Source organism: Trichosurus vulpecula, chromosome 8, assembly GCF_011100635.1.
Source record: "Trichosurus vulpecula isolate mTriVul1 chromosome 8, mTriVul1.pri, whole genome shotgun sequence".
Taxonomy (NCBI): domain Eukaryota; kingdom Metazoa; phylum Chordata; class Mammalia; order Diprotodontia; family Phalangeridae; genus Trichosurus; species Trichosurus vulpecula.
Window position 1 is genome coordinate 245,576,565 of NC_050580.1, and position 6,686 is coordinate 245,583,250.

The window sequence follows — 6,686 nt, forward strand, 5'->3', positions numbered from 1 at the left end:
ACCATCACAGGACTAGGAGGGACTGAAATATCAGCCAGACAAGTTAAATTGATAATGAAAATTGGACAACTGCCCAAGGAAGAATATAGTGTGGTTATTGTGCCTATTCCTGAATACAGCGTTGGAATAGACATTTTGAAGAGTATGACCTTAAATTTACCTGAAGGGAAATACCAATTTGCTGTGAGAAAAATAGGCATTAATGCAGTCTTAGTGGGGAAAATCAAGATGGATCCAAACACTTTGCCTGAAACTTCTGCAGTAATTACTTTGAGGCAATATCGTGTGCCAGGTGGGCAAGATGAAATTGCCAACACTATAAGAGAATGTGTTGAAGCAGGAGTGTTAGTCCCTACAACTACTCAATGGAACAACCCTGTCTGGCCAGTCTGAAAGTCAGATGGGACATGGAGGATGACAGTAGATTATAGACAGCTGAACAAAGTGATTCCTCCCTTGCATGCTGCTGTTCCGGACATGGTTACTTTAATAGAGAGAATACAAAAACATGAAGGGACTTGGTATGCAGTTATTGATTTGGCCAATGCCTTCTTTACAATCCCAATAGACCCCAAGCAATGGAACCAGTTTGCTTTTACTTGGCAAGGCTGACAGTATACATTTACACACCTGCTGCAAGGATATATTCATAGCCCAACTATTTGCCACAGGATTGTAGCTGAGCATTTGGATGAATTAAAGTTACTTGGTGTACAGCTTACACACTACATAGACGACATCATGATACAGGGAAAGAATATAAAAGAAGTGGAGGAGAGTTTAGCATTATTAACTGACCATATGAAAAGCAAAGGATGGGAAATCAACCCCGCAAAGGTTCAAGGGCCAGATCAAACTGTAAAATTCTTGGGGATACAGTGGAATAGAGGACTGCAAGAAATTCTCCCACAAGCTCAACAAAAAATCCAGGATTTTCCCACCCCTACTAATAACAAAGAGGCCCAAAAGGGCTATTTGGTTATTGGAGACACCACATCCCACATTTGGGACAGATTTTAAAACCCTTGTATAAAGTCACCAGAAATAAATATGAATTTGATTGGGGCTTTGAACAAAGTAGAGCTTTTGAGGAAGCAAAGGCTGCTATACATTTAGCTCTGGACTTATGGCCTATGCAAAATGGGCCAGTGGAGTTACAAGTGACTGTACAAGATGACTATGTAAATTGGAATCTGTGGCAAAAACAACAGAGCTGAAGTGTACCTTTAGTCTTTTGGTCAAGGAAACTGCCCTCATCTGGAGTGCAATATACACCTTTTGAGAACCAGCTGTTAGCTGCATATTGGGCTTTAGTAGAAACTGAGCAACTAACTCTGGGTCATGAAGTGATATTAAGGCCTGGAATTCCAATTATGACTTGGGTAATGAGTACCCCAGCTTCTCACAGAATTGGAAATGCACAAGAGGCAAGCATAATCAAATGGAAGTGGTATATTCAGAATAGGTCCAGAGCAGGCAAAAGTGGAGTTTCTGCTTTACATGAATCTGTGGCGAACATTGACACTGAGAGGAATGAAAAACCCTTTGAATCTAAGCAACAGATGGTGCCATCCTTAGTGAGATGGAATAATAGATATGATGGACTAAATGTAGAGCAGAAGAAACATTCTTGGTTTACTGACAGGACAGCAAAATATTTAGGACAGAAGAGACATTGGAAAGCAGTAGCCTATAACCCCTGTACTAGGTGAACTCTGGAAAGTTCTGGGATAGGTGGAAGTAGCCAGTATGCTGAACAGATGGCAGTGCATCAGGCCATCAGAATGGAGAAAGGAGGACAGTGTCATATATTTACTGACTCATGGGCGGTAGCTAATGGATTAGCTACGTGGATGCCTATATGGAGGAATCAGAATTGGGAGATTCGTGGCAAACAAGTTTGGGGTAAAGAGTTATGGGAAGATATATGGGACATGTCTTTGGTTACAGATTTGTCAGTTTTTCATGTTGATGCTCACGTGACCCTGACCACACCAGAACGTGAGTACAATGCACACGCGGCTCGACTAGCAAAGATTGATACTGAATATATTGTCCCTACTCCAACTCCAACTGATGACCCAGCCTTAGCAAGATGGGTCCACCAGACCACCGGCCATTTAGGGGTCCAGGCCACCCACCGATGGACACAGGATAGAGGTATCAGTATCTCTCATGCGTTGTTAAAACAAATAACAGAGGGGTGTTGTATATGCCAGTTAGAAAAAGAACGAACTCTTCCTAGGATAGTAACTGGAGAAATTGTGAGGGGAAAAGTTCTAGCGCAAATTCGGCAGATAGATTATATTGGCCCACTACCACAGGATAAAGGGTGTAAATATGTATGTACGTGTGTTGACACCTATTCGGGTGTACTGGTGGCTTGTCCTTATAAGGACGCAACTCAGAAAAACACCTGTAAAACCCTAGATATTGTAAGTTTGTACTATGGAACCCCAATGCAGATTCAAAGTGACAATGAGTCACATTTCAAGGGCAAAGAAGTGAAAAGATATTGTGTGTTGAATAATATAGAATGGATATATCACATTCCATATTACCCACAAGCATCTGGGCTAATTGAAACAATGGATTGTTGAAAGAACAGCTGAGAAAATTAAGCTCTAATAATTCATATCGACCTTGGAGGGATAATTTGTCTATTGCCTTACATAATTTGAATACTAGGCCCTTAGGGGGGAATACACCTCTAGCCAAAATGATGACCCCAAATCTGCAGATTAGAGAACAGCAAACACGTGAGATCCAAAATATTGAATTTTGGACTGTGAGGGAAGATGTCCCTCTACCATGTCCAGGAACACCTGGTTCAGCAGGATATGATTTACATTGTATAGAGAATTTTAGGTTGAATAGGAAAGAGATAAGAAAAACCCCTAATGGAGTATGTATGAGAATCCCCAAGAATCATTTTGGATGGATATTACCTAAACCAGGATTAGCAGCTCAAGGAGTACATGTATTGGCTGGAGTGATAGATTCGAATTATCGAAAAGAAATTGTTGTGACACTCTAGAATTTGGGTGAAAAACCTGTACAATTTTGTAGGAATGATAGGATAGTTCTAGTGATTATTATCCCCTGTGAAAAAATACCCTTTGTGAAAACTGACCCTCCTCCCAAAATAACTACTAGAGGGGCAAAAGGGGCTTGCTCCATTGATAGAATAAAGTTGGGAGCTAAGGTATGGGTAAAACGGAAGCCAGATGATGTTCCAAAGGCTGCAGAAGTCATAGCCCATGGGAAGGACAACACCGTAACAGTTGTCTATTCAGGGGAAGATAATTACCAGATCGTACCCCTGAACCATATATTTTACCGTGAATAGGGCTATAATAATAGATTCACGGACCCCACAGGTATGGCTGATGCTGGTAATTGCCACAAGCCACTTGGAGGGAAGGTGACGTTGTGTTATTAATGGATGAAAGCTTGTACATCTGGGGAAAGGCTGGGAGGACAATCCTAGTCTCTGTCTAGGATGGGATCCTCTTGGTTTCCCTTGTACATCGGGGGAAAGGCTGGTAGGACAATCTTAGTCTCTATCTAGGATGGGATCCTCTTGGCTTAGTTTTCTCTTTGTGTTCCGTTTGAAAAGAAACATTTCCCATCTAAGTTTGGCTCTTATATTGGATCTTTACATAATTGAAATCTCAACCAAACTGGAGATGATTTTATTTGAAGGATAATAGCCCATACTTGCCTACTCTTTTTGTTCTTTGTTTTGGCTAACCTCGTTGCTAGTTCTGTCTCCCTAAAGGAGACTTAAGTACCCTGCACTTTCCGGTGACTGCCTAAGCACGTAACATTCTTGGAATTCCTGGAAGCTCGCTAAAGAACTGACCTCTGGAATGGGACTCTTTGGAGCAGGGACACCTCTATGTCCAATTTCAGCAAGAAGAAGCTATGGAAAATGAGACCTTCACCCCTTACCGCAATTCCTTCTAATTCAAAATCTATCTCTTGATTTCTTGAAATCTTGTCCATTCTATGATAGTAGATAGCATAGTTTTTTAAAAAGAATGGTAGATATTGAATTAGGCATTGGAATACTGACCTTGCCACTTAACGCCAGCAGTAATAAGCAATCTCATTAACCTCTTTGTTCCTCAGTTTCTTTATCTGTTAAATGGAGAGGGTTGGATTACATTCCTCCAAAAGTCCCCAAAGAGCTCCAAATTTATGATCCTGTGATCTACTTCTTCCAATACTCCCACTGTCAAGAATTTTTTACTTATAATAGCCAATTAGAAATTATCTTTTCTAGCTCTCTATGAACTTTTCAAGTATGCAACTCTGCATGCCATTTTATATATCATTTAATATTTCAAATATATATATTTATATATCCTGTTTTCATATGTGTTATATTTATGTTTTAGATATAATTTATCATGTTCTGTCTTGCACAATAGGTAGAATTACATATCTGCGTATGTGTTGCAAGATATCTGAATTAGATTGCAAACCCCCAGAATAGAAACACTATGCCTTAATTATATTCTGTTTCTCATGGGGACTAGCACAAAGCTTTGCACAACCTGGCACTTAATAAAGCAATATGAAATGATTGCATGAAGTGATATTAACCAATATTCATATTTCACAGAGTGGAACACAGGTCTTCTTTGTTTCCGTCTAATAGTTGGTATTGATAAACAAAATTATGTTAATAATGGTTTTAGAGAATAATTATAATATTATCTCCAACTTATAAAAATAATGATTATAAAGAAGAGATGGCCAGGTAATGATTACAGGTTGTTAGATCTTTGGTCTTGAGGACTTCACATCAATCATCATCTATGGCAATAAAAGTTTCTAAAACTGAAATAAGTTTGGCATAGAAGGAATTCCCTGTTCCTAAGTATATGTCGGTTTCCTTGGAATACACACACACACACACACACACACACACACACACACACTTTTTTCTTTTTCATATGTACTCTCTTCTAACATCCATCCATTTTATTTTTTTTTAATGCAATTTATTTATTTAACATATTTGGTTTTCAGCATTGATTTTCACAACATTTTGAATTACAAATTTTCTCCCCATTTCTACCCTCCCCCCCACTCCAAGATGGCTTATATTCTGGTTGCACTGTTCCCCAGTCAGCCCTCCCCTCTATCACCCCCCTCCCCTCTCATCCCCTTTTCCCTTCCTTTCTTGTAGGGCAAGATAAATTTCTACGCCCCATTGCCTGTGTATCTTATTTTTTAGTTGCATACAAAAACTTTTTTTGTTTTTGAACATCTGATTTTAAAACTTTGAGTTCCAAATTCCCTTCCCTCTTCCCTTCCCACCCACCCTCCCTAAGAAGTTGAGCAATTCAACCTAGGCCACACATGTATTATTATGTATAACCCTTCCACAATACTCATATTGTGAAAGGCTAACTACATTTTGCTCCTTCCCAACCCATCCCGCTTTATTGAATTTTCTCCCTTGACCCTGTCCCCTTTCCAAAGTGTTTGTTTTGATTACCTCCACCCCCATCTGCCCTCCCCTGCATCATCCCCCTGCCTTTTATTATTTTTTTTTATCTTCCTCCCTCTTCTTTCCTGTGGGGTAAGATACCCAACTGAGTATGGATGGTATTCCCCCTCAGGCCAAATCTGATGAGAGCAAGGTTCACTCATCCCCCCCTCACCTGCCCTCTCCCCTCCTCCCATAGAAATGCTTCCTCTTGCCACCTTTATGCGAGATAATCCACCCCATTCTATCTCTCCCTATCTCCCTCTCTCAGTATGTTACCCTCTCATCCCTTAATTTCATTTTATTTCTTTTAGCTATCTTCCCTTCATCCTCAACTCACCCTGTGTCTGCTCTCTCTCTTTTACATATATATATATATATATATATATATATATATATATATATATATAAACACATATATATATATACACATACATACACACACATACATATACACATAGATATATACATACATACCCATTCACTTATATATATACATAAACATATATATATATACATATATATATATATGCATATTCCCTTCAACTACCCTAATACTGAGGTCTCATGAATCATACTCATCATCTTTCCATGTAGGAATGTAAACAAAACAGTTCAACTTTAGTAAGTCCCTTGCAATTTCCGTTTCTTGATTACCTTTTCATGCTTCTCTTGATTCTTGTGTTTGAAAGTCAAATTTTCTATTCAGTTCTGGTCTTTTCACTGAGAAAGCTTGAAAGTCCTCTATTTTATTGAAACTCCATATTTTGAAGATGGCGGCTGGTAAGCACGGACTAGAGTGAGCTCCGTACCCGAGTCCCTCCAAAAACCTATAAAAATGGCTCTGAACCAATTCTAGAACGGCAGAAACCACAGAACAGCAGAGGGAAGCAGGGCTCCAGCCCAGGACAGCCTGGATGGTCTCTGGGTGAGGTCTATTCCACACGGAGGTGGGAGCTGGGAACGGAGTGGAGCGGAGCCCAGCCTGAGCGTCGTGGACGATCCAGACCAGAAACCGGGCGGAGGGGGCCCTAGCGCCCTGAATATGTGAGCTGCGGCAGTTACCAGACCCCTCGACCCACACACATCCATCCATTTTCACTACTCACTTTCTATTATAGTTCCACGTACCAAGCCACTTGCTCCTACCATAGTAATGTATTCACTATCTTTCTTCTCCACT